This window comes from Lissotriton helveticus, chromosome 11 (genome assembly GCF_964261635.1).
Source record: "Lissotriton helveticus chromosome 11, aLisHel1.1, whole genome shotgun sequence".
NCBI classification, from domain to species: Eukaryota; Metazoa; Chordata; class Amphibia; order Caudata; family Salamandridae; genus Lissotriton; species Lissotriton helveticus.
In genome coordinates, this window is record NC_136072.1 from 1,065,183,917 (window position 1) to 1,065,192,431 (window position 8,515).

Genomic DNA, 8,515 nt, shown 5'->3' on the forward strand with positions numbered 1-8,515 from the left:
AGGTTTAATTTTCCTCAGTGTGTTGATTTGGAAATTAGCTCCTTTTGTGGCTTTGCTAACGTGCTGCTGCATGTTGAGCTTGGCGTCGAGTGTGATGCCTAGGGATTTCGCCGAATCCACGATGGTAGGTTGGACATTGAGTGCTGTTAGATTATTGAGCCAGGTTTGGGTGGTGGAAATTTTCGCCGGGGTGAGATGAGTAGGAACTCAGTTTTCAGAGCATTTAGTTTGAGGTGATTATCGGCCAGCCAAGATTGAGTGTTAATAAGTGTGGAGTTCAGATGTTTGATATCTTCAAGGGACTGTAGCTTTAGGTAAAGTTGTGTGTCGTCGGCGTACATATGGAATTGGACATTGGAAGCTTGGAGCAAGGTGGCGAGCGGTTCCATGACGAGGTTGAACAGTGTGGGGGAGAGGGAGGATCCTTGTGGGAAACCTAGATCTGCAGGCACAGGTGTAGATAGCACATTGTCGATCTTGAACTTCTGAGACCGGTTGTGAAGGAAGGACGAAAACCATTTGAGAACAGTTCCCGATAGACCCATTCTAGTGCTTAGCAGCTCCAGCAAGTTCTCATGTTTGACCGTGTCAAATGCTGAAGAGAGGTCAAGAAGGATGAGGAGGCAGGACTCATTGCGATCAAGAATTTGGAGGGCGTCATCAATTATGTGTGTCATAGCTGTTTCCGTGCTATGTTTCGCTCGGAAGCCTGATTGATGAGGGTTGAGGAGGTCAAATTGATCAATGTGTTTTGTTAGTTGGAGTTGGACACATTTCTCCAGCAGTTTGGCCAGGGTGGGGATGTTGGTGATGGGTCGGTGATTGTTTAGGTCAGACGGATCAGCTGTAGGCTTTCTTGAGTATAGGCGTGACTTGCCCCACCTTGAGGGAGTCTGGAATTAGGCCTTGTTGTAGGGAGCTATTGATGATTTTGGTCCAGAGAGGGAGGAGCAAGGGGATGAAGTCTTTTACAGCATTAGCAGGTAGGGGGTCAGTGAGGTGATTAGAGGGCTTCAAGGTGCAGAGCAGTTTGTGTATTGCTTCTTCCGAGTAGGTATCGAAGTACAGCCAGGATGCCTTGTTTTTAGGTTGATTGTTAGACATTCTGGTGTGGTTGGGGAATCGGCTTACATCCATGATGAGGTCATTTCTTATGTTGTCAGACTTTAGCTTAAAGAAAGCAGAGAAGGCTTCACAGTGTGGGGTGTCGCTTGTTGTGCTGTTTGATTGTAAGGGTTGTGCCTTTGTTTGGGTCTTGATTAGTTCGAACAGCTTTCTTGGCCTGTTTTTTGATTGGTCCAACTGGCGGCTAAAGAAGTCCGACTTTGTGCGCTTTATTTTCCTGAAGTAGGCATTTCTCTTGTTCTTAAGCCTTTTGAGGTGCAGGGCTGAAGGGTCCGATCTCCAGGTGCGCTCTGCCATTCGCATAGTACGCCTGTCGTCATTGAGTCTATCGTCATACCAGGGGTTAGAAACTACTGACTGTGAGGCGGTTGTGAGAAAGTGCCATTTTTTCTTGCATGGGTATGCCCCCACTTTTTAGGTCTCGACCTGCCAATGCGCTTGCGCATTGCAGCTCGAGACATATAGAGGTGCATCAGGAAAGCTTACCAAGAGGGCTTTGGCAGGCGGATTACACACAGTGCATGTGCTCCGTGCGCGCGGTTGCCATTTGCTCCCCGAGCCTCGGCATCAGACTTCAAAGTAATCCTTTCCGCTCCCCCGCCACACCAGCCACGTCACAAACCACCATTTGTCTGTGCCTCGCATCATCGCATCAGACGCGCCACAGCAATGCCAAGAGCTTCAGATTTCAAAGGAATGCTCTCCCCCGCCCCCCTCTGCGCAATGCCAGAGCTTGCCACTTCACGCGCTCCGCAGAATCAGCCCTCCTCCGAAGACTTATTTACAGTGCTCCCCTGCCCGCCACCTCAGTCTTCAAAAGAATGCTCCACCCCCCACCCTGCCACAGCAATGCCGAGAGCTTCTTTGGCTCTTTACGATTATCTGCAGCGTCTCTTTTAGTGGCCTCTTTCTGTGTTTGTTTTTTTTTTTTTTTTTTCCCCTCCGTCTCTGTACTGTCCCCCGCTGTTTCCCCATTCTACTACCCACTCCCTATTCACCCATCGTGTCCCCGTCTGCTTCTAAGTCCTCTGTCCCAGTTGGGAGACCTTCATACCGCTTTCCCTTTACCGAGCCGCAGCGCTTCATTTTGGGTTTGTGCCTTTCGATCTTTAGAGCGATTTCACTTTACCAACACCAGGCATTGTATCAGGTCGCCTCATGCTACAGTTCTGCCTAGTGTTCTACTGTGTGTGGCTTCTTCCATTTTCATGGCGCTTCCATTTTTACACATCTCGGCCACTAACTTTTTTGTAATAGCCTCTTAGATCTTTTTGCCGCTTTCACTTCCCAAACCATTGCGCTTCATTTTGGGTTTGCGGCTTGCCTTTTTAGATTTACATGTTGCTTTCATTTTCAAATATCACGGACTTTTATTTTTTGATGTGTGCTGTGTTGGACCTAGGGAACCCCAAGTCACATAGGGCAGCTTGGCACTAAGTGGGCAGGCCTAACTCCAAGGAACATGTGCTAAGTTTGCGCCACACCCATCAGTAACATAACATCCCACCACTCAAAAAATAAGGACACTACACCATTGTTAGAAAAATATGAGCTGTTTTATAAAAGTTTTCTTTAAATTTCTGTAGATACTTAACTCTCTTTAGTCACAGTACATATGTTCAACTCTACATCAAAGAAATCAGCACTAAACAGTGTTTACAGAAGAGAAATCATCACTACTCAATTTACAAGCAAACGAATTCAGTACCAGGTCTCTAAATGAGTATCAATAGTTCACTTTATGAATTCAAGTAACCTTTGGTTTACATAAGTGGGGGCTACTGACTATTCCCCTGCAGTATCAAGGAACAATGGCTACTATCCCCCACCTCACTGTTCCATGAAAGTTCTCCTCTATTCCTGAACAAAGAGGATTATTTACTAGCATATCAACAATCAGTTTCCAATAACTGCATTAAGGTGATCAGGTCACTAGTGGAAGTCTTGAAGGCTTCTATCTGTAATTAGCCACTCTTGCTTAGACCCTTAGGAAGAGACCGATCCTCAGCCCCTTGGTCGGTGGTACTCTGAGCTTTAGGTTTCCCCCCAACACACACTCCTTACTTTTTAGAGGTGGGCCCTCGGGGCCATAGTCTCGGAACACCGGGGGAGAGAAAGATCACACCAGTGGTCTCTGCCCTTAGTTCGTCCCGCCTCACCAGCTGCTCGGGGTCAGAGCTGGCGCGGGGTGAAGAGAGCCACACGGGCTGAAGGGCCAATGCTCGCCTCACCCGCCGCTCGGGGTCAGAGGTGAAGAGAGCCACACGGGCTGAAGGGCCGATGCTCGCCTCACCCGCTTCCTCGTCGAGCGCTGACTCCGCCTCTCCTGAGGGAAACGGCCCGACTGAGCAGGCGCGAGTGATTAGTGGCTCCAAGACCGAGCCCGCTCAGCTGCGGCAATACCTCTTCCTTTGCTCCGCCCTCGCTCCTAGGCCAGTGTTCACTCTACCGGGCCTGCGCAGATTGGAGAGAGGCTTTTCCTCACAAGCCTCCGATCGTTCTCGCTGGCCCAATGAAAGAATGAGGTTGCTTCCTCCCCTCGACCACACTACCTGTGGTCACTGCCCTGATCACGCAGTCCCTGACTTCTCCTCCTGGCGAGCCGCTATTCACAACCCAGCAGCCTGACACCACAGGTACGAGGAGGGATTCCGGTTGAAATGTCTGGGGGGGGGGGGGAAGGCAAATAGGTCCTCAGTTCACTTAGGGAACTGAACTAGGAGGTCACTAGAATCGATTTCACCAATTTAACCCTTCCTTCTTCTTGGTAATATGCTACGAGTGTCTTACTGAGGCTTTCCTACTGGGCAATGGACTGAGCTCCTCAGTAATTCAGTCACCCTTGACCACTCCTAGCCCCTTCTTCTAGGCTATGGATCTGTCAGGCGCCCAGGAATACCTCGTGGCAGGGTCAAGTCAGTAACTACAAGGGGAGAGGGGTGGTGAAGCAGTGAGGAAGCGTCCCTACACTGGGAGATCAACCCTCTGGATATCCTACCCCCACCTTGTGCTACAGCCTGTACTCCAGCTGACTCTCTCTGGTAAGACAAAATGGCTCCTCCTCAGCTGACCTTTTATAGACTGGCCTCAGAAGGTCCAGAAGGGACCAGAAGGTTCTGGAAGGTCCCTATGCTAGTCTATGGGTCCTGTCTAGGAATGACCGTTATGGCAGTTAAGGGCGACCATTTTGTGGGTCCCATACTCTCTAGTCAGAAAAGGCACCTAGGCCTCAGGTAAAAACTATGAGGGCAAAAGGGCATCTAACCCCTGCCAACACCACAAAAATCCAGTGGACACAAAAAGATTGAAAAGGTTTTGAGGGGCAAAAAGGGGACAAAATAAATAAACAGAAGGGCTACTCAAAGGGCAGACAGGTCTAACATGCTGTCTTTAATTTTTGTGGCGCTTGTATTTTACCGCATCTTGCCGAATAGCTTTTTGGTAGCGGCCTGTTAGATCTTCATGCCGCATTCACTTTACCAAGCCCTGGTGCTTCATTTTGGGTTGGTGCCTTCTAGATCTATAGAGCGCTTTCGCTTTACCAACACCAGGCATTGTATCAGGTCAACTCATGCTACAGTTCTGCCTAGTGTTCTACTGTTTGTGGCTTCTTCCATTTTCCTGGCGCTTCCATTTTTACACATCACAGTGACTAACTTTTTTTGTTGCAGCCTCTTAAATCTTCTTGCCGCTTTCATTTTCCCAAACAGCAGCGTTTCATTTTCGCTTTGTGGCTTCTTACATCTTTATAGCGCTTTTGCTTTATTAACACCGGGCATTGTATTAAGTCAACTCATTCTACAGTTATGGCTGATGTTCTACAGTGTGTGGTTTCTTCCTTTTTCATGTCGATTCCATTTTAACACATCAGTGTGTGATCTGCTATGCTGCATATATACATACCACCCATATCAACCAGGTGGAAACAGCCAAAGGCCACATCTACCCGTTAGTTCCTGGTTACTTTTACAGTCGCTGTCTTGTATGTACCTTCTCCTATCTCCATGGTGCTTTCACTTCGGCATGTCCCGTAGGTATATTCTTGTGTAGCTGCCTTTTTTGTTTTATCTTCTTGGCACTTTCACTTTGCCAAACCGCGGCACTACATTTTTTGGTGTGCGTTCTTAGAATTAATGGAGCTTTCGTCTTATCAGGGGCATGCATTGTTTCACATGAACTCCTGGTGTCGTTCTAGCTGGTGTTTTTTTTCTCAGCTATCTATATGCAGTATTCTTAAAGCCCAAGTGATATTAGCGTTATAGCATATCTAAATAGAATAGCTAGCATACTAGACAGGCAGGGGGAAACAGCCACTGGCCTTATCTGCCTTATTGTTCTTAGTTGCTTTTCATTAATGCTCAGTTTTGCCCTTAATTGAAGTAAAGTACATGCAGCTGTTGTGCTGGGGTTTAAAATAAATATAACCACTGTTTGGCAGGCACCTTTGCTTTGTCGCCACTGCACCTGCTGCGCCACTAATCGATACGCATAAATGTGAACTGTAAACGATGACTATGCTCTTAAAAGATATTCTCCAATATTCTAGTACACATTTTTAAGCCTTTAACCACGTCATAAGAAATAGAAACAAACAAGCATTGTACTAAAACCAGAGTTACAGCAACACTTGTGGCTATAGATGAAAGTAAGGTTTAGGTTGACTGCTTTTAAAATGTGCACCGGTGTCCCCTTACCTAATCCGTACAGGGTGCGCACAGACAATTGCACCCTTTTCGTGAACTTAAGAGTTTATAAATTGAGCAAGGAGTACAGATCCGGGAAACTTTGTAAAATACCAGAAAATAATAAAAAGCAATCACAATACCTAAACAAGCATTTACAATGCAATGGTTTCGCCTTTGGAAAAGTTAGAGCTATTGGCATTGTAAATGACAAAATTTGTATGTATGTGTTGGTTTTGAAAACAGATAAATAATATCCACATTTGTAAAGCGCACAATCACCCGTTAGGGTCTCTAGGCGCTGGGGGCCGTCGGGAAGATTAAGCAAGCTATTGCCCAGAGTCACATGGTGCTGGGCTAATCTGCCGCCGGTGATCGAACCGTGATCCCCCGATTCCGGAGTCAGTCGCCCTGGCCGCGGCACCACACCTCTTCCTCTTCCTTAAATAAATGCCATTGTCATTTACATTGCCATTAGCTTAATCTCTCGCAAATGTGAGACCTAGTGTACCCTACGGCAATTTTGGGCGCCTCTCTGACCTATCCTTGGAGCAATCATCTCTCTGCAAGGCTTTAATTCGTCATTAGTGATACCATATGGGGCTGCAGTATAATCAGTGACCCTAAGGCAGGCCAGTAAACAAACATCTACAAAGCAAATAATAGCAGGCAGCCTCTTGAAAGAGATCTATTCCTTACAACAGTCTGCGGGAAAGGAACAAAGCGCCGAACTGGGTTAGCCTAAGAGTAGATAAAACATTTCATATCAAAGCAATTTGTGCGCGTCCTTTTATCTCAGTCCCCAGTGACCTTCTAACCACCTGGCATTATGCATGTTAATGGGTTTCTGGGTCTGCCACTAGTGCTGCCTCTGGGTATAAATATCCAGGCCCCTGCCCTCAATTTATACCACAGCAGCTGGTATCCTTGGCTGCTCCAGACATCGGCCCCTGGTAATGGCATACAAGTTTGTGTTTCAGGGCGCAACTGCACAACAGCAAGATTCCGGCATAAACAGAGCACAACCAAGCATGCGCCTAAAAGTTAGTGCTTAGACACACAGGCATGGTAGCACTAGAATACATTGTCAGAATATCAACTGACATGAATATCGTCTCCTAGAAACCGTTTACTAAAATATCACTGTACTGGAGGTAACAAGAGAACAGCGACAAACGATAATTGGGAAACTATATTACAGACGATATTTCTCAGAAAGGTAATGGGGATGCCCAATACGGAGGCTGTCTGGTTTTGATTACACTAAGGTTATCAAGAAGAGTGTATCCAAGCAATACTCTGTTGTTAAAGTCTCTTCTAGAATAGTAGTGGGACCCTCAATGACTGTTTCCTTTTAGTGGTATATTGTCTCCACTCGAGTACTTACAGTAACTGCTGTGGAAAGCTCTAGAAAATATGTTCATGACCATTCATTTCAATGGAGTCCCCCAAAACCCTTCAGTGTCACCCGCCTCGGGGTCTCCAATGTGCCCTTTGCTGCAGGCCTAACTGGCACTGCGAGGTGGCTGTGTAAAGACCTCCAGGCAAGAGGACCTGAAGAAGTTCCCACTGGACAGACTTGTGTTCCGCCATTTTGCCTCTCATTTTACCGAATGCATCTACTTTTGACTGACATCTTTTAAACTGCTGTAAACTAATTACGTGTTATGCACCTGAAATTGTCTGACTAAAGACCTGTTACATGCCTCACGGTCTGCTTCAGACCCAGGCCCGAAAACAACGCTTTAATGCGGCAAATACACAGTTAGGGGCGGGGCTCAGCACAAAAGCGTCGAGAAATGTCTATTATTTTATTATTTTGCCAGTTGTAGGTCCCTAGCTTGCAACAGCTTGCAGCAAAATGTACAAATCCAAATGTGCTTGTTCCTGAGCTCCCATCCCCCACTGTGGCAGCCACGAGTGGTCAGTCTCGGATAGTGTGTGATGTCGAGGACAGCAGCGGAATGGCTGATTCATGGGATGTCTAGACAACATCAAACAAAAGAAAGCTACCACATGCAAACAGCAGCAGCCCCCCTGACACTGCGTCTTCTTCACATGTCTGGTCCAGGATGCTTGTTTCCAGTCCGGGGAGGACCTGGCCTGGCAGTTCGGGCTGGACTGTTCACATGGGGAACAGGGTCAAAATTGATTTGCATATGGCTGGGTCTGAACTGGAAAGGCATGTAGAGCAAAATAAGGATGGATTTAGGGCCACATCTCTGTACTGGGGTGAATGTTTAACATTGTGCAGCATTCTGTCCATCAATTGTTCTTTTTGCAGTTGTTTTCAAAGGGCCAAGGGCCATTTTTGTCTAGCCTTTTTTTCACACAGAATATACTTTATCACTTCAACTATCCACTTGACAAAATTATCAAATAGCTTTATTGTGTTACTTATTACTTTTATTGACACTTCGGGAAGAAGTTAAAAAGGAGAAATATAACAGTTCTCTCTCGTTTACCCGATAATTTGAGAACTGTGAAAGGAAAGTGAATGAGCCAAGCCCCTGTCGCTCGTGCCTCCACTCTTCCCCAAGCAGCAGCCCACTGTATACAAAAGTGCCCTGCCATGACCCCCTATTTTCTGGAACGTTCGAGAGCAGTTCCTTCCTTCAAATACTGCCTTCCCTCCATTCAAGCATGCTCCCTGAACCTACCTCACCCGATTAAATGCAATATCTCTTCAGGTGACCCGGGAGCTACAT